This window comes from Brienomyrus brachyistius, chromosome 13 (genome assembly GCF_023856365.1).
Source record: "Brienomyrus brachyistius isolate T26 chromosome 13, BBRACH_0.4, whole genome shotgun sequence".
Classification (NCBI taxonomy): Eukaryota; Metazoa; Chordata; class Actinopteri; order Osteoglossiformes; family Mormyridae; genus Brienomyrus; species Brienomyrus brachyistius.
Window position 1 is genome coordinate 18,922,747 of NC_064545.1, and position 20,778 is coordinate 18,943,524.

The window sequence follows — 20,778 nt, forward strand, 5'->3', positions numbered from 1 at the left end:
GCTGCTCCTCCAGCAGCTCTCTCTCCCTCTCCCACTCCTGCTCTCTCTCTCTCTCTCCCTCTCCCTCTTCCACTGCGGCTCCTCCCACCTCGCTGTGTCCTATCCCCCCTCCTCTCGCCTCTGCCAGTGCTCCTTTCCTTGCCTGCTCTCTTTTTCACTCTCTCTCCCTTCCTCTCTCTCTTTCCGCCTCTCAGCGTGGTGCAGCCTGTGCTTCTGCTCCCTCCAGCTCGCAGACTCATACCTGGAGAAAAACCCCTCAAAGTGAGCGAGACCCGGATATCTCCAAATCCGCTCGTCCGCCCACTGCGGCCCGCCCCTGTGCGGCTTTCGCGAACTCGTGCCCCCCCCCCCCCGCCCCATCCGTATCTCCTCAATGGCATCTTCAGTCTCTCAGCAGCAATCAGAGGCATTTGGGATTTAATGTCTAACCCGGCAGAATGAAATAGACCATTCTGGAATTCTCTCTACAATTCAGGTAAGGATTCGTTCTCTTTCTGGACTTTTCCTAAGTGTTTCTGGGTCTGTGGGGGGGGTGACACATATAAGTAGGGGCGGGATTGTGCATGTTCGCCGAGTGAGAGGCCGACGCTTTAGCCCCCGTTTCCGAGAGTCAGACCCAGATTGGCAGGACTTGGGGAAGAGGCGACCTGCCAGGCAGCCACCTGATACTACCGCTCACACCCAGCCCCCTGAATGCCATCATTGCCTTTTGTATCATGGGGAGGGGTGAGAGGGGAGCAGGAAGAATATGTGATGGAGACTTTTTAAAGATTTTCCTCTGATTGTATGGAGGTTTGTCAGGGGATAAGCATATGGCTTAGCTTGTCCGTGTGTGTATGTGTGTGTGTGTGTGTGTGTGTGTGTGTGTGTGTGTGTGTATGTGTACTGAAGACAGGCTGGGCGGGAACAGTATCAGAGAAGCACTGCTACTAATTTACCCTCATTGACAGTCATCTCATTAGAGCCTCTTAATCCTTATAAGGGTAACCTGCTAAGGCTGAGGCAGCACAAACCCCAGCTCTCCGTACGCACGTCTGGTCTAGCGAGAAGCCGAACTGGACCCCAGCTAACACTGGCTGGGGTCACTGGGTCACCCAAGGGCACCCAGGTCCCTTTGCTGGGCCATCACGAGGACTGTATGGTGACCCTGAAGCATCCACGGGGCTTGAGACGTTCCCATAAGACTTTGGGCATCCTTCCTATGCCGGCCAACCGTTTCCCTTGCACGCTATTCCTCCTCCGTCTGTCTTCTGCTCACTTTCCGAATTGACTCTGTGTACACCGGGGGGCAGCCAGGTGTGCCACTGCCCCCCCCCCCCCCCCCCCGCACTGCTACCTCCTATCGTCAGAGGCACGGGCTGTGAAAATGGGGTCTTGCGGGGGGGTTCACTTCTAACGGGAATGCGAGCATGCAGCATGCAGGACCTGCTCTGCTGAGCAGCCGGGAAGGGGCCCCGAGCGGAGCAATCCCGGCTCCGCGGCCCATAAAGGAACATCAATATTTATTACATTTCCCATTTCAGAAGAGCAGGCGCAATAACACAACTGTAGGCTGGCGAAATAATAAAGAATGAATCAAATTACGGTGCCGAAGGCAGCTCTCCCGTCTGTCTTTCATTCATCATCGCTTGGACTTTGCCAGACCGGGACCGGGACGCGCCGGGAATTCCGATCTCATGCCGACGACATGGCTGGTTTCTCCCGCGGTTGGGATGCATGAGCCAGAGACACAGAGAAGCTCCAGGTGGAACTGATTAGTGGTTCTTTTTTTCCCCAGAGCATCGATGTTCATAGTGCAGACCTCGGGTGAGACTGACGTGATTTAGGGCTGTGGATGTGATTGGTGGAGTGTCACAGTGTGTAAGAATGTGATCTCCTTCTCTTTGATGTTCCGTTTCCACCTGGGATGGGAGCAGATGTTGAAGTATTTTCTTTTTACTGACAGCGGTCTGATGATTGACGTCCTGAAGCTGTCCGGATGCGAGGGACAGGCACAAACTGTTTTTGAAGGGGGGGGGGGGGCACGGGCCACCTTTCTGTGTGGGGCTTATGTAACAGGATGCATGAATTTGGAGGATCGACGGCTCAAACAAACAAAGGGCTTTGTCATGGTTGAAATACAGTCTGCTTCAGCGTCAGTGATAGAAAAAACGGCAGCTTTGTTATCCCAGTCTAAAATTATTTTGCTCGTTTTATCCCAAGTGGAAAAATAAGTGCTTTTCTCGTCCCGTGTTTCCAACGTGTCACATGACAAAATCCTATTATGATTATTCACGAATCGACGCAGGTTTTTTCCTCACATGACCTCTCTAAGAGGCCTGCAGTTCTAGTACCTGTGGAGCAGCGTACTTGGCGTTGATGGAAGTCATTAGGCCTCCTGGGAAACCAGAAGAGCCACTGGCCCAGTGCACTCTGTCCTCCTAGCCGTCCTAAAAGACGTTGATTGAAAGTTCGTCACGGCACAGTAATTAGCTTAGCAGTCAGCTCCTGTTGGCCGCTTTCGTTTAGCGGACCTCGGTTTCCTCTGCTGACACCAGTCGCACTTCCACTTGCCTGATTTCCATGCGGGTCAAAGGTGTGCAGTCAATTTCCATCCCAGGGCTGGAAGGATGTGGGGAGAGAAGGCAGGAAAATCTAGAGCAGGGTGCTGATATCAGATTAACTAATCAGAGCTAATGAATCCAAATAAATCTACATTTGAAGGGGCCTCAGATTTAATTAACTGAGCTCAGCGAGAGAAATCTAAGGCCTTTCCTCGTCGCTTGTCATAAGCGAGTATTCTTTCCCTTGCTGAAATTAAACTTTACAGCCACTACGTGACCCTGTTGCGAATGGATGCGCGTGCTGTGCTCGCCATCATCCCAAGACAGGTAAACGGAGCTCCTGCAAAGCCCCTGCACCTCCCCAGAGAGTCCAGCGTTGTGGAACGCTCTGGACACGCTCTGCTTAGCCAGCAACCAGGCCGCTCAGCTTTCACGAATCCTCTGGGGGTTACAAGCCTAAGATGGGCATCAGTAATATGGCTATCAGTCTATCGTGGGGACTTACCATTTAAGGAGAGGGCTACCCCCACAGAGAGCTTTTACGGAAGCTTCTTCGTTCATTTGTTCTTTCAATGTTTCCAGGTAGAGCAATCAGATTTATGTTTATATTTAAGGGTTTCTGGCCCAAAAATGAATACTGATTTTCATCAGTACAGCTTTATACATGACATAATTAAGGCATTATTTAAAAGGAAAATCACAGGACAAATTGGAATAAGGACAGAAGCAGGAAGAAATAAAAATTCAGGGTACCCCTCCCACGATTATTTTGACAGCTGTCTGGGCAGAGTTGGGTGTCTGATTTCTCCAGGAACATTTTGGATTATCTTCCCACAAAGATAATTAGGAGACTCATACTTACTGAGCTGGCAAACTTAAAGATAAATACTCCCTACATGTCTTAATTACCTGATAACATGTTAGTGAAAACAATGCCTAAGGAACCGCAAAAATAAAGACAATAATATATATTATTAGACCTTTTCCTCTGGCTAGCGATTCGCTATCGTTATGAGCTGAAACAAAGGACACACACTGATATTTGCTATCAGATTGGTAAATCAGTGCTTAAATGCATTTATCGCAGCATCTCCAAAGCTTGTCCCTTGACTACATCCCTGATCTCGTAGGTGGAGATCTCTCTGAGCTGATCTGGCACCCTGAGGAATTAGGTGCACCTGTTATTTAATGCCCTGTTATTTAATGTGGCACAACTTGCTAACCCATGAAATGAATGTATGATTTTTTTTGTTTTTTTTTTTTCTGAGAAGCCCCACCCACTAGGATCTGGCTGTCTTGTTTCTTTGACCTGTTATTCTGGCAGTGAGCATTCACAGCTGGAGGACGGTGGGGACGTGCAGCCTTCCCTGATGGGGAGAGCCTAAAACAGCCTCCATTTGAGAGAAGATGAGAATGAGCATGTAGGTCCGTCAAATTCGGTTTGTAGACTCTGGCGGCCATTCTGGTTCGTACTGAATCGTTCCGCTTGTTCCTGTCGTTCCTGTTTGTTGACAGATTTTGCTTCTACACGAATCCCAAAGCAGGGTTTGTGCCATCAGCTGCAGTACTCAAGGCAGCTGAGCTTTTTTCTCTCTCTTTCCCTTTCCTGCCAAAACAACACTTTTTAAAAGATTGTCTTGTTCTCTCTCCCTTCCTGCCCTGTAGTTCTTCTCATTGAGCGGTAAGGTCCAGTACTATGTGAGAATACGGTCTTGTTCTACTGAAGGAGCTTGGACCTTTGTCCTTAGCTTTGACCAGCCATTGTGGTTCCTCGCCAAGCAAAGACGCAACAGGCAGAACCCACCCGCCTGGGGGCTCGCGGTGGACCGACATGGAAACATGATGCAGAACCCTGGCCCATGTAGGTCTGACTCACGCAGTAGAACAATGCTATCAGAACCACACCATCCCTGTTATGCTGCATTACTAAACCATTTTCCTAGACTTAAACAAAGCCAATCTTACTTATTTATACAGCCTGTAATATTCTCACCTTCCCTCCATGCAAATTTATCTGAAATTTTGCTGCTTCACCACTTTGAAGAAACTCAGCAGACTCTTGGTACCGTGTGGCTAATTATAGGGATGAATTAGAAATCAGAGTGATTTCTGGATTTCCAAAAAAACAGTAATCATTCTCTGAATATATGTCTAATCAATTTTGCTAAGCAATTATCATATTTTATTCTAGCACCAAAAAAAAGTAAATATCTAATTTGTTGACTGACATGGGTTAATTTGATTATAACGAAAAAATTGACTGTAAACTGCAAAATATTTTTATCTGTGTGGTACCAGTTTGGTACTAGAAGCGGATTTTGCCCTTTGTCCTATTAATAGTGATTAGATGTGGCGAGTGAACGAGTGAAATGGCAACCAGCACTTACTGGGCAGAAACGAAACCAGAGCTTGAAACAGAACCTTCCCTCAGATGTGCAGTGCTGAAGAGAGGTGCGCGAATCTGGGATCTCAGTGCCCAGCAGACAGGCTTAAATCCCATTTGCTGGATGGGAATTTGTTGCCCAGAGAAAATGTAGTCGGATATAAACTCAGTTTAAAGAAAAGGCAGCTGAATATTCGCAGCTGGCCAATAACTCAGAAAACGGTAATGAAATCTGCACTGAGCAATGATTTTACATTACCCATCAAACATGAGAAGATGCAGAGAAAGTTGGTTGAATGTCAGCTGGACTTTTAAAATTGGAATAAATACGTGTTTCTGACATAAATTGGCAGATACAGTGGCAACTGATTTGAATGTTCACAGGAACTATTCAATACAGTCTTGTGTGCGTCTGTGTCTATGTATGTGTGTGTTTTTAAACATGTCTATATGATATAGTTAATGCATTCTGCATTTGCACACATGCATATTTAATGCAGTACTGTTTAGTACTCTGTTGTTAGGTAACTATTTGCATGGTTAACTTATGAAATACGCATTATGTTTCCATGCAAGCTTAACTATGACTTGGAGGGGGGAGTGGATCCCTGTCTTCCTAGGGTTATGCAGAGGTGGTTATCTATTATAATGTGTTCTTGATATTATTATTAATAGCAGTAGTAGTAGTAGTATTGTTGTTGTTGTTTTGCTGTTATTCAAATTCAAAAAACTTTATTTGTCCCCGAGGGGCAATGAAAAAGGGACAGAGGAGCAGCGCACACACATAACAGTTGTAACATTTGACACAACAGATGACACACAATAGACACACAATGAACTATGAACAATAATAAATGACTTTAACTACAGAGGCAATAAGGTGCATGATCTTGAATGAGAAGTGACAGAGACTGAAGAGGTCTGGATTGGAGGGGGAGGTGTGAGAGGTGATAATGGTGGGTTTGGGGGCATGTCAGGAGTTCAAAAGAAGGACAGCTTTAGGAACAAAGGTGGCCGTCCTCCTCTGTGTCCTGCAACCGGGACATCGGAGCCGGCGTTTGGAGGCTCAGCCAATCAAAGGCAGAGTTTAGCGGGTTTAGGGATCTATAATGATTCCATCCATCCATTTTCCAAACCGCTTATCCGTCAGGGTCGCGGGGGGTCCGGAGCCTATCCCGGAAGCTACTGGCACAAGGCAGGGAACAACCCAGGATGGGGGGCCAGCCCGTTTCTTTAATGATTTATATTACTAATAACATACATACACACACACACACACATATACCACTCCGACTAAGCTGCTACCTCATTTAAAAATCCCTGTAAGAGTGAAAGGATCTCTGCGTACCGCAATCTGACAGTAGTGGTGAATTTGCAGATGAACACGCACACATCTCTAATTTTAGAACCATTTTGAAAAGAATGAAGACGGTAAGTCTACTGAAGGTACCGGTAACTTCCAGCTAATTTAATTTGTCACATTTGTCACAGGTTTGGAAGGTTTTACGCAGAATTCCTGGGCTACCATTTCAGGATAATCAGGCGAAGCTGTAATTACGAGAGGTGTTATGCAGATGTCACTTAACGGTTAAAGACTGTACTGGAAGAGAATTTCAATGTTTGGTGGGGGGGGGGGGGGGGGGGGGGGGTGTCAGACGGGACAGAGAAACAAAATGTTCCCATCATCTGCACGTCAGTGTGTTTCTGTGCCCGAGTGTGCAAAGGCATATCTGAAAAAGTGAGTGGGTATCTCAGGGGTATGAGGACCGCACATATATCAAAAGACCCACAGAAGACTGACAGAAGAATGAATCAAGGAAGAGCATGTATTAAATGTGTCACCCTTCCGCCACGTGGACTGCAGGAAGCAGTGCGCTCCCTGATTTCTATGCATCTCATCAATGATTGATCTCTTTAATCGGCTGCGTGACTCAGCCCAGTGGCATTATGAGGAACAGGCACGTCGCATTTACTCAGCGTGCGTAGTGGGCCAGAAAGAAACCCGCATGGCAATGAGAGGGAACATTTTCCTAACCTGGAAGTGGTGCAATAAAACCCAGACTGGGCAAAAAAGAAGACAGTGTGCGTAGCGGAAGGTTATGACAGGAAGTTCGGCTGCTGCGGCCTCGCAAGCGGTGTTGGCACAGCAAGCTGTCCTGGATCGAAGCCAAACTGGAATGCTACTCCATGAGGCCAAGCCAAGAGCATCTTTCAGTGGCTGCGGTCAGGCTTCTCCAGGGCATGAGAGAGAAATATTAGGAGGGCCACAGGACATTAGATTAGAGGGGACCGTGAATTGATACAGACAAACATATATATTTGGTATATATTACATTAGCTGCACCTTCATAATGCATAAGTAGAATATGCAGAAGCAGTATGTAAAAATACATTAACATCCTAAGACACATTCAGAGCTTTAATATACTTCATTAACAAACATTATAATCATATAATGTTCGTTATTAATTTATATGGAAGCTGTTGAAGTATGTGAGGATGATACTTACAAGCCGCTTATGAATGTTCTATGAAGGCATTATGAAGGCATTATGAATGCATTATGATGGTACACTGAATGTTCTATGAATGAATAATGAATAAATTTTGATGGCACAGTTAATGTTTTTTTAAGGCAAAGTGAAAATATCACAGTAAAGTGTGAGATTCCCGAGTAGGCAGAAGATCCATAGAACAGGGAACGATACCAAGGAGAGTCAGAGTTTTACTGAGAAGCTGCATCGCTCTGGCTGGCGGCTGCCTGCGGATGCATCTTCGCCTTGAGAGTGGCGCTCCCAGCTGCTATGTTATTGTGTCTCACACAACAACGCGCTGTGTCTTCATGTCGACCAGCTGAATATATCTCCGCTTACCTGAGGAATCCGTGCTTATCTTGTCTGCCTTGCTGTTGACGTTATCCGAACACCCGTGCGATTTCTGCCACGCGCTCACATTTTAACATGATGTAGAAATGCCAGGAAACGCAGGGCGGTGTCGGGAACGGTCCCGGGCGGCTACGCGGACCACGAGGTACGGAATGTGCATCTGTATGCCCCCGGACGGCCACCTGCTTAGCTTTCCGACGCAAGAGCTGATACTTCATTTGCAAATGAAATGAGGACACCTTTGTCTGAAGTAGGTCATCCTGCTAGGCGAGACCGCCGCGTTCTACCCACCATTTACACCTCCTCCTCAGCCTCCTCTGCTTTCCCTTCCCTTCCCTGAATCTAGCTAAGCAGCATCCTGTCAGTGAACAAGGTAGGAAATCACGGTACATGGTTTTTCTGGGAAGTTTCTTTCTGCCACACGCTCTAAACCACCAAATAGCAGCAGACATGATAAATCGCTTTTTGGCTTAATTATCTATTGTCCTTTAACGTTATGCTTTTAGGATAGCCCAGATGCTATTCATTACGAAGACGTCTCCCAGGTAATAGCTAACACTGCTTACAGAATGTTTCACGTTACATTTTTTCTGCTGCGTCATGGGTGGCTCAGTGGGTAGTACTGCTGTTTCACACCACAGTCTTGTGCCCTGTGATGGACTGACATTCCATCCATAGAGGATCCCTCCCTTGTGCTTCTAGGTTCACCGTGTCCCTGTAGATGCGTTGGGAAGATGGATGAATTTTGTGTCTTCTTCACAGCTGTAACCTTAATGCTATTAAAGTGGGAAATGAACAGATTCCACTCGTTTCAGATGCTCGCATAAAACTCTGGAAACAATCTGTAGCTAAAGAAAGCTAAAGATTCTCGTTACACAACAAAATCAAGGATTTATTGTTTTTCCCCTCTTAAGCTTACGAAACTGCTATTGTAGTACTGAACACGGCCAATTACATGCATGGTGAAATTTAGTTTTCTTGCGGTAACAAAAGTTTCAGATGAATGTTGGTAACGCAGAGGATTATTTTGTGAAAGAGTTGTCAAGCATTGTCTCAGCAAAATGGATGTACATCAACCACGCTTAATGGCAGGCATTGTTAGACTTATTCTACAGAGGAACCCAACCACGTAAGAGATGAGAACTCGCAGCACGGAATGAGCAAGGATATGTTTGCATTCACATTCAGCGCTGGAGGAATTTAAATAAGACACTTTGAATACCAAAGAAAAGTCCGTCTGCTCTGTAAAAAGCTATTGATCATTATGTCACGTACCGGCACATTCCGACGTGTCACGTCACGCTGTCATTGTAGTAAATATGTGAGAAGAAGTTACTGTCTGCCTGGGTGATGTACTTCCAACGGCTGGTGAGGAGCGAGGCAGATGCCACAGGCTGACACCTCTCAGCTGCCACTCCGCGGTCGCTTTGCTGTGACATGTCTACGCGTAGGACCTGGGGCTCCCAAAGCCCAGATTACTAATCAAGCCCAACGCTTCTCACTGTATGTACCATATGTGACTTTCCAAACTACTGATCCCTTCCTGTGAATGATCTGCGTTTGGTTAATCGTGACTCTAATTATGTGTACATTTTGGGGATAAGACTGAGCTATATCACGATATAAACGGATTATTCAATCCACCCATCTTCTGACAACCGCTCGTCTTGTAAAATCCACATGTCATAAAGTGGGGCGCTTGATATTTTGGGCCCTCGTCCATAAATCGGTTTCTGTGCAAGAACCGTGCAGAGACATTGGGTTTAAACATCGGCGATGGAGGCGTATCTGAACTTATACCTTTGAATAACCCAGCATATCGCTCATGCGGAGCAGAGCACATCAGCAGACCATGTCAATGCTGATGGAGTCCCTGCTAAGAGAGGCCACACAACAGAGCTGTAGGACTTCAGGGTAATAGGTCACTTTGTAAGGGGCAAGTCTCCTCCCTTCATGAATAGAGGCCCTCTACTAATGTTCACTCCGTTGTTCTCATCCTTTGTGTCCCAGAGCATAATACAGTGTAATTTGCAAACACGCTGTGTTGGTCATAGCCATCGTTCATTATTTGGCTTGCTATGGATAGAATTTAAATCAAGTAAAAGCCTTTCTATACAAATTTATGGGAGTAATTGAGAAATATGCCTTTAAATGTGCTAAATTATATGCAATATAAGATTACAAACCATCTCCAGTGAAGCAGGCGACATGCAGATACACTCTATCATCAGACATCTATCAGAGGTGTATGTGACAACACTGATGAATACTGTATGCGTGCAAGTTTATGATGCACAGGCATCGTCAATGGAAGAGCCTTTTACCGTGTCAAACATGGTACAGACTGCTGAATTTAAAATAATGGCTAAATGAGTTTCTTTTCAACGCATGCCTCCTTGACATAATTATCAGCGCAATTCCCCAAAGGTGTAATAAGTCATATCTTCATTTAAGCGGGAAATTAATAAGCATTTCGAATTTCGAAATCCCAACGGTAACTTGAGACTCGGCACCCTGGACAATCCCCTTGGGCATTGCCATTAGACCTTTGTATTCGACTTCCCCATTAAGTCTCCTCATTCCAAAGGTTGGAATATGAATACAGCTGTGATTTATCGCGTGGGCCGAGACGCGGCGCCCCCCTCTTCTGTCATTGTCTGATTCGACTGAGTGAAGCATCTGTTTTGACATGACATTTCGTGGTTATTGACCTGGAGTGTTAGCACCCGCTGGTAGGTACGCGTGATAGCAGTCGATGGGGACCACGCAAATGCACAGAATCAGCCACCACACTACCACCACCGATCTTTATCGCCTTCAGTGCCTCATCATGATGGGCATTTAGGTTCTGCATCTAAATCCTGACGATTGCTTGTCCTGGGATATTTTGTCTGAAGATCAAAGTACCGTGAGAACGATTCATGTCTGCTTTCTACAGCCCTGGTCTGCATCACACCGTTTTTTTTTGGTTAAAACAAAGACCGAAATAAGAAGATAAAAATAAGGAGATTTGTAATTGCGGAAGTGTAACTGGCAGGAGAGCTTACATAACATCAGGGATCAACTGCGGAAGTGTAACTGGCAGGAGAGCTTACATAACATCAGGGATCAACGTCTCTGTGATTCCCCTTCCTCCTTCAGTTAGTGCTGCTCGATCAGCTCACACTAGCTTTACCTTCAGACATAAAGAACGCAAGCGCCCACCCCCCGCATATTCTTATGTGTTGTTTGCAGGGCTTTGCTTTGCTGCAGTGGCTTTTGACTGGCAGTCTGAGTTATTTAAGGAAGCAGTCAGCCAGCGAACACAGGAGGATAGAGGCCCTCGTTTCGCTGCACACGCGTGTTTCCTACTCTGCCTCCGTAATCACTTACAATCTCACTGGCTGCTGCGTGATTTGTTTTGCACACGGCCCAGATATTTTTCGAGTTTATTGGTATTATTTACCTCGTATTACCTGGGTGCCTGTATTTTGTCTTCCCTGATAGGAGCTTACAGCAGATGGCAGAACGGTGCCCCTTTAATGCGATATCTTCTAGTTACCCGTCCTATGCTATTGTGTCACAAAAACCATCCCAGATAGTCCTCTGAAGTCCAGTCCATGTTCCTGCTGGCAGCCAGAGATACTGTATAATTACAGTTACTTTATGAATCAGCCTCCTCAAAAACACCCAGCTTTCTTTTCTGAGTGACATCAGCGGGATGCTAAAAGGGTGCCCACCCCTCTGCCCATGGCCACGCCCACCATGACCACACCTCCACTTGTGACCACGCCCCCCACTCATAGCCACACCCCCACACCACTCAAAAGGAGCATGCAGTGTATGTCTCTTATCGCGTTACGCATCCGTCCCTGTCCCCCCACCCATGTGGCGCTCTCACAGCAGATGACGCGTGGGCTGTAGCCCCCACTCCCATGTTACTGGCAGACATATCACAGGCAACTCCATCCCTGCCAGGGAAGCCCGCAATATGACAATGCCATTCTGCCATTTTGGGATGATGCACATCTCATTACCCCTTTGTCTATGATCCTGCATAATATGAAAGGATGATATTAGCAAAGTAAAATTCATATTTACACGGTTTTTATGGGTGGGAGGACTGCTTATACAAGGCCAAAAGTTAAGAAAAAAAATCTGGAAGATCATTTTAAAAGTGTTCTTCTGGTGAGATGGCCAGCTATGACTGTACCTCTGACTTTGGATCCAGGTCTCGGTCACACGGGGGGGGGTTCTGCTTAAGGCATCTGCCCCAGGGGAGCAAACCTCCGTTCTCGTCAGTGTGCCAGCGCTCATAAATTAAAGCAGTGGCTTTACTTTCTGACCCTAACATATTGATCCGCAGTGTTGTCTGGCATGGTGCACGTTTCCATGGAGCCGTGATCTGCTTGGAGGGACTTACACGGCTTTCATGTGACTTACCCTCTGAAGCTCTCTCTGCTACTGATACTGTACTTATCTGCACACCTCATCATGTGGTCATCGCTTGCAAGCTCTAAAGGGCTCCCACCATTCAGCAGAGGATACCCATCCATCCCTTTTCCTGTTTAATAATTTAACAGCTGGTCCCAGGATGAGTCTCTGAGCAAAATCTCAAGCCATCAGAGGACACAAATTTAAAGACAGCGGTCAAGTTAAACGGCATTTATTTTGGCTGAGGGAGGAAAGTACTCGCTGAGCCAGAGCATGGATCATACCTGGGAGGCTTGAGGGCACGGTGTTCCCCCCTGGGCCACCATGAAGCCGGTAGTGTCCTTGTATTCACTGCGTTTTTTTTGGGTCACACCGTGGTGTTTAATTTTGCACTGGGTCTCTCTGGTCAGTAGTGACAGGAAGTGTGGATCTCCATAGAAAATGCAGGGCAAATTAAACACAAAATAACCCTTAGGGTAGCTGCACAGAAGATTTCCTTGCACTGTATTCTTCATGAGTTCAAAAAAAAAGGATCCATCAACTACCTTTAGACCAGGGGCCCCAAATTCCAGTCTTGGAGGGTCAGACCCTGCACATTTTTGGGTTTCCCCTGATTTAACTCCCCTGATTAAACTCCTTGCACCTCCTTGTGCTAATTACCACACAGCTCTTGAGATGAATCATAGATGATGGAACAGGGACAGAACTAAGCTACACTGGGCTCCGGGCCCCCAGGACTGGTGCTGCTAGTTTGATAAAGTCATTGATGAGTTGACCATTTCACACAATGCAGGTTAATCCAATGAAGCACCAGTACTCTGCAGGCATAAATGTTTTGTTTTTATATATTTCATAATGACACGGCTGGTAAGGTGATGCGAGAAAACCAAGAATGTTGTTTTGGCTTCTGTGTAAAAGAAAATGTCTACAAATGTTGAAATCATACAATTATTGTAGCTCAAAGAAGTAGAACATTTTCTCAGCGCTCCACGTTGAGTCATGGAGTTGAGTGTGGTCTGCACGTGCTCACTCCGAACTGGAACCGGCTGGCTGTGACTCTCAATTAGACTCAGCAGTGAGCTTAGCTCAGGACTCAGTCTCCACCATGCTGCCCATTGAGCACTTGGTTAGGGCTGGAGTCTAGCGTCTGGGTTTAATCTGTTGTTGTTTCATTTACAGGTTTGTTATTTCTATACCTGGAGTGCCGAAAAACCGGAATCTCTTTGTTGTTGTATTTCGGACACATATCTTGGCCCTGCTTTCTGCTACTACCTGCAGCCACCCACCCACTCAGTAGCCCGAAGTCCCATTGGTTACCATGAGCCACCCACACAATCAGTAGCCCGAAGTCCCATTGGTTATCTGAAGCCACCCATCTAATAAATAACCCTAAGTCCCATTGGTTACCATGAGCCACCCACACAATCAGTAGCCCTAAGTCCCATTGGTTATCTGAAGCCACCCATCTAATCAATAACCTTAAGTCCCATTGGTTACCAGGAGTCTTCCACCCACTCAGTAGCCCGAAATCCCATTGGTTATCTGAAGCCACCCATCTAATCAATAACCCTAAGTCCCATTGGTTACCAGGAGCCACCCCCCACAATCAGTAGCTCTAAGTTACATTGATTACCGGGAGCCACCCACCCAATCAGAAGCCCGAAGTGTTTTCTAACGGGAGCCCTTATGTGTTTCCTGTGGATAGAAGGTTGCCCCATTTTGGACTCCTTTGAGCTCTGAGTCTTGGTTGTAACAGCTGTGTGGTGGGTTTGTCATCAATTTCACGTCTAATTGAGAACACAGAAAATGCACCATATCTCTGATGAGTAGAAGAAAGAACCAGCCTTCAAAAATCAGATGGGACTCAACTCATGAATGAACCAAGTTTTGCTTCCTACACTTCTCCTCCTTTAAGGAAATCTGTTTTTTTTTTTCCTGAGAGTGCAGTTACAGTGCCGTAAATAAGTTAATATGTTGTCAAATTTTAATTAAATTTTTCTATTAAATTAGTTTTCTCCTGTACTGGACAGTGCACCCAAGGGAGTGTTGAAAAAATGCATCTTTTGTTCTTTTTTTATGACTCTGCCTCACATGTGACGTTTGGCTGCCTTCGTTCTTAGACGCTTTGGTACTTAGTTACACGTCGGATCAGTAGAACCCAATAAGAACCCGCCTGGTGCTCTTCCCAGACGCTGGAGGGTTGATCTTCTCATCGCAATTGTGTCCCACCCCCATTATGCAGGGCAAGTCCATTTTACTTCACTGCTCCAGCTGCCCAAGCAGCGAGAAACAGGAAATATCCGAGGCCCTGTTTTGTGAGCCTCTTTGCCATAGTGGCATAGAGACGGGGCTACAGGGCCAGTCAGTCACACTTTGTTCTACATGCAAACTATAGTTCAGCTGACACAGTTACAGTGAGAAAGAACTTTTGGTAACACTTTACTTAAAGCACTCATCTATAATGCATTATAGATACCTTCATAGTGCATTATAATACATTGACAGAGTATTATAGAGACGGCTATAACTATTTATAAAACTTCATAACATTATAGCCAATGCGGTTCCCAATCTGTAGTCAATTTAAAACCAAGATGTTTTACAACAATCAGAGCATAAACCCTTTCAAATATCGAATCCTCTAATGGGACTGGCACGGTGGTGTAGTGATTAGCAATGCTTCTTCACCCTTCTGGGACCAGCGTTTGAGGCTCCACCATGGCATGTCCTTCCCATGTTGTCATGGGGTTTCCTCTGGGTACTTTGGTTTCCCCCCCACAGTCCAAAAACATGCTGAGACTAATTTGAGTTACCAAATTGCCCATAGGCATGAATGTTGTGTGAGTGAATGGTGTGTGAGTGAATGTTGTGTGAGTGAATGTTGTGTGAGTGTGCCCTGCGACAGGTTGGCACCCCATCCTGGGTTGTTCCCTGCCTTGCACCTGTAGCCTCTAGGATAGACTACAGACCTCCTGTGACCCTGAAAAATAGCTTCAGAAAATGGATGGATTTCTCCTGGGGACCTCCTGCTGACTTAATTCCCCTTGTCCGGAAATAGGAAGTAATTCTCTTCCACATGAAAATGGCAGCCGAGTCCATAAAGCGCTTAATGACAGCCAAAGATGTCAACTAAATTTCTACCTAGACAAAAATACTGTAGGCACCACATTACTGCATTTGGGATCTGTCCAAAAATTCTATCTTAAACTCTGTCTACTTTTCAGCCAAATGTACCCCATAACCTTCAGTGGAAATCAGCTTCAGTTTCTCCCCAATGGTCAGGGAGTTGACCCCCCCCCAAGCCACCTCCCTTCTCTCACTGTGTCAAAAAATTCCTCTCTGTGGTCCATCAGCAAGCCCGCCCTGAGACAGATGTCCAGTACATCCGAGGTACAGCTGTAATCTAAGGAGAAACGCAGCCCATCCTCATCATTCCACAGGATATAGAGCTCAGCATCATGGGGGGAGCGGGGGGGGGGGGGGGGCAGAAATGGCCAAATACAATCCACGGGCAAATAAAAAAATTTCACACTTGAGTGTAGAACTTCGAAAGGACACCTTCGGAAATGATTCCACCGTAGAAAAAGATAAAATACTAAATGAAGCTTCTCTGAGCACCACTCCATGTAGCTGATTGTTGACACTAAATTAATGTCACATTGGACTTGAACCAGACCAGCTGATCAGCAGCTACTGAGATTTAGGTCATTGAGTTGCTTTGCGTGCCCCTGCGAGGTGGGAAGCAAGTTGACCTTGGAGCTCCAGAGACTTTTCCATCCTTAAATTCCAACCTAAAGGGTTTTGTTCCTCTTCTCTGTGGTCGCCTGACTTTATCCAGCTGGTGCAATGCACTGCCTGTGTTTGTACATGTATATGGGAGGCTGTGTGAGGCTGCTCTGCTGGAAAGGGCATTTTGTAAAAGGAAACCGAAAGTTAAATTGAGATTTGTTGGGGATCACACTGTGTGGAGGCCGCACGGGAGGTATGACACAAGGCATGAGAGCGTCTCAGTGAAGAATTAGCAGCTGCTATTCCACAAGCAAAAAAAAAAAAAACAGAGCAATTCCAGTAGATTGAAGCCACGACATGAGAGCGGCAGGAGTATCACATAGCTTTCGGGGAGGGGTGTCTGTGACTCTTTGATTGGTAGATAAAAGTGGTTTATGGATGAAGAATTGGATCCTGAGTGTCATAAAACCAGCCTGTGTAATGCCTGAGCAAAATTCCTTTTTAGCAACATCTCCCTATTAAAAAAAAAAAAACCTAAAAATCTGCCTCCGCTTAAGTCTATTTAGTCAGACCCATGCATCATCTTTTAATGTTACTAAAGGATTCAGTAGTGGTTGAAGAAAAAGAGATATATTTTGGTGCTGAGGGATGTATATTTTTCCCTAAACAATACAATACGCACTGTACTGTTTCTTCATAGAACGTATCTACAGGGTGAGCAAGTACTAAAGTGCTACGATGGAATTGCATAAGTACCGTTCTACAATCTAGGCATGATTTATAGTATAAGAGAGGTTGGGAATGGGTGCTTTTATATACTCATCCTGCACGTCTGCGGTTCAGGAGTAGCACAGTGGGCTGTGGAAACAACTGAGCGTGTAGCATCCGGGAGCGCTGTATATTCATACTATTACATACAATTACACTAGCGTTTATAGCAGAAAAATAGATTTTAATTACTGTTTGGTAATGCTTTACATTAAGCTGTTACATATTAACAGCTTTCATGGCAAAATGTATATTTTATTTATATAACAAACATTATCATATAATTTTAATTTTTAATGTATATTAAAGCTGTTATGGTATGTTAGGATGCTAAGGTGTACTTACATGCTGCTTATGAATGTTCCATGAATGCATTATGAAGGCGTTATGAAGGTGCGGTTAATGTAAAGCATAACCTATTGTTTCCTTTATTTGTTTCTGTCTGGGGCACTTTTATGTTATTATCAACAGTGTGTAATTGGATTAGATCCCAAATTATTTTCACCTGCACTTCCTTGTTGATTTTTCTGATATTCCAAAGACCAAAGAGGATTATGGTATCTGGTGCCTGTTAATCAAAGACCAACGCGGTGTGAAACAGCACGCCTTCAATTATTGACCTATAAGGGTACAAGCAGCACCCTCCACTGCAGATGAATAGATGTCTGGTGATCCTGCTTTGGGTCCGGGTGAAGTGACCTCGTGCCCAAGCTGAGTGCGCCTATCACACATGAATGGATAAATCCTGCTTGTCACACCGCAGGAGGTAGCCGGGGAGACAGACACTGCCTTCAATATACGGCGATTTCAATAGACGGACAAAGGGGTTCATTGGCATTCAGCGTGAGTTTATGTGAGATACTACCGCAAACTCCTTTCATTGACTTAAAACAGCACTGTTGACTTTAAGTGTAATTGTGTGGGATGTAAATAACGTGCAGGCAATTTAATAGTATTGTGCAGGCTTAGCAATTGTCTTCAAAAGACAGGTCTAGTTTTATCAAACCATTAGTGCACATTTCCCTGCACCCTCACCAGGACTAGCAGCTTGACGAGCGGGATGGATGGATGAATTAGTCGTCAGTGGTCGTGGGGGGCAGACTTTTTCTTTTTGGTCTCCCAGCGTTTTTTGGTCTTGTTTCGTGAAATCCTGAGTGATCGGAATGACATATATGCTGAGTAATTACACTACACAGTTGCAATGTCCCAGCAGATATATAGTTTACCATATGGCTGGTACTAGGTAGGGACTGCAGTTGAGCTGTTAGAGGCTCATCCATCCATTGCCTGGCAGTGTGGCTCAAAGCTCCTCTGGGGGTGGCGATGCTTTTTATGGAAGGGAGAAGCTCCAGAGAAACTTATTTACTTGGCCGGCCCCCAAGCTGACGGTATTCTCGCCATCTCCACGACATGAGCTGCGAGAGCCCGTCGGAGACCAGCAGGATCCAGCAAACACCCCGGGTTCTCCTTGCAGCACCAGTCATTATGTCTGTAGATCTGAGGGCTCGCTCTCCATTTGAGAATGACGGGTCGGATCGCTCGATGAGGCTCAAATCCAGCCACAGAGAGAGAAAGCAGGTCCGACTCGGGTCAATATCAGAAATGTAAACGAGGTTACAAAGCAGGCGGCATGGCAGCTGCCTGTGAAGGCAGGCCTCCCCCAGCGGCAGAAGCACATGGGATCATGTGGATCATGCCATCCCTCCTTAAACATGTACTGTAGTCCTCGCAAAGCACTGTGGGCCTTTTCTGTTTGTCTTCGCCTCCAAGCTCTTGCCCCTGGTCACGGGCCACAATACGCTCAGATATTCTCCTTCGTCATGTGTTCTCGGCTGAGCCACTTTGGAATACTGAGCTGCGGGGTTGGGGAGTCAGGTGTGCCCCTGAGTCAGCATAGCCAGGCTGGCCCTCTACTGTTCTCCTCCAGAGGTGCTGTAACATCTCCAGGCCTCTCCTCCAGGCCCACCCGACACTGATGTATCCCTCGCGGCACTTTTCCCCATGACTCCCTCATTAAACTGAGCCCCAGAAGCTTCCGGAAGGCTTCGTCTGGTGGATCTACAGCGAGGGTTTTCCATTCTCCAACTTCTCATCCCTGACCTTGATTTGCACCCAGCTAGTGTGGGTCATTTATGTTGGTAAGAAGACAGAGGCTTTTCTCAGAAGTATTTACTGGGCTTTTACTGTCATTTACACTTTCACTTAAATAAGATGAATAGGTTGTTCATGGAGTTTATTGCCTTTTATCTTATTTCCTTTGTGCTGTCTTGGACTAGTGGTTGTGAGTTTAAACTACACACAAGGAGTAATTCCTGCATCTTTGAGCAAAATGGGTTATATGAAACAACACATCTGGGAGACCGAAGAATGTGTACAACCAATTTGGAGTCAGAAGAGCAGCCTGTGCCCATCGACACGGGGCACAGTTCTGGTGATTATATGCAGCCACACAATCGAGGCAATTTAGAGAAACAAATTTACCTAAAAACTCCCCTTTCAACCTTGGTAGTAAAGAAGAGGATCCAGAAAGAAAATCATGTAACGCTAAGAGAACATGCAAGCACCACACATATAGGAGGAGTGACCTTTGACCCCCGACCCCCAAAGGTGTGACGTAGCTACTACTCACTGTCCCAAGCTGCACAGGAGACAAGGCTGGGGTACATCCTGGGCAGGATGCTGGTCCATCACAGCTCATATACACACACACACTCATGCACTATGGGTAATTGTAGAAGCACCAAATATCCTAACCAACGTCTGTGTGAAAATGTCCACAGAACACGGATAGAACATGCAAACTATACACACGCAGAGCAGTGCTAGGACTCAAAGCCTCAAACCTGGGGGGTGGTAGGCAACAGCGCCAACTACTGAGCCACCATGACACCCTACTTACAAGATATTAATACATTTAAAAAAAATGTGTGAATACCATTTTATTTCTTCCACATTTGTTCCTTTTTTAATATGTTAGGTCTGAGTTATATATATAGATGTATAATACTTGGAATTCTTATTGGCCATTATTATTAAACTTGTTCTGAATGGTGCAGAATATCACCTGGCCATTAGTTCCGTCGTGACACTTTAGTGCTCACCCTGTTTTCATTTTCAGCTGCTGACTCGAGTGTCTGGCCTCCGTGTGCCACTGGAAAATTTAAATGCACTTCTCGCCTGTTCCTGCCTCCTCGTTGCCATGGCAACCGGCCGAGACAAGGGACAGGGCGGCAGACTCTGAAGGCCCCGCGCGGCACCGGCGAAAACCTCTAAGTAGCTAAAAAACCCCTCCCCCAGGTGCCGGCGGACCGACGGCAGGCTCGCAAAGCCGCTCGGTGGAAAACAAAAGGCCACCATGCTCACGTGTGAACGGGGTTCACGATGTCCTGGTTCTCCTCGTCCCCTCCTTGCTGCTATATTTATATCTGCCTGTTCAGAGGTGTTCCCACAGCATTCTGCTCATTGTAAGAAGATAAGGAATTTACAAACGAAAGGAGGCCATTTGGCCCTTCAAGCTTGTTTGGGGAGAATTCAAATAATAGCTTAAAGTTGTTAAAATCTTGTCTAGTTCTGATTTAAAGGAACCCATGGTTTTAGCTTGCATTACACTAACAGGAAGGCTATTCCATAGTCTAAGTGCAAGTCCAGTTTAAAATGTTCTCCTGCTAATTTGCACCTATGGCCACAAGTTCTTGTATGATGCCCCAGAGTATTTTACTTCTCTGTTATCTACAGTTTGCTCTGTTGCAGCCCAGTTTCCCAGCCAACGGGTTGACCCAAAATAAGAGACTTTGGCGTTTGGTCATTTGCAGTGAGTTTAGGTCTAAACAGACATGCTTCAGTTCGCACCCAAGTCTTCTCATTTCTACCGAATCCGCCCAAAGTTCCTCCCAAGACCACTGCAGCTTAACTCACAGACAGTGCGGCATTTGCACCTCAGCTTGTCCTGACTTGGCAACAATCGCAAGCTCAAAGAAACACAGCATCCCAGCACCGCCAGACGCTCCCAGAGGGGACATAGCAGAACCATGTGACATGAAGTCGGGGAGAAGGAATA

At 45.9% G+C, this 20,778-nt stretch overlaps 1 protein-coding gene across 1 annotated transcript in view; it reads left to right on the plus strand.

Annotated features, from left to right (window-relative positions):
* The first annotated feature begins 347 nt into the window (after nt 1-347).
* The window catches only part of LOC125706336 (leucine-rich repeat and immunoglobulin-like domain-containing nogo receptor-interacting protein 1), a 106,651-nt gene continuing 86,220 nt past the window's right edge, over nt 348-20,778 (plus strand). Inside the window, exon 1 of the mRNA XM_048972997.1 lies at nt 348-475. The gene's annotated coding sequence lies outside the window, so the exon portion shown is untranslated. The remainder of the gene's footprint in view (nt 476-20,778) is intronic.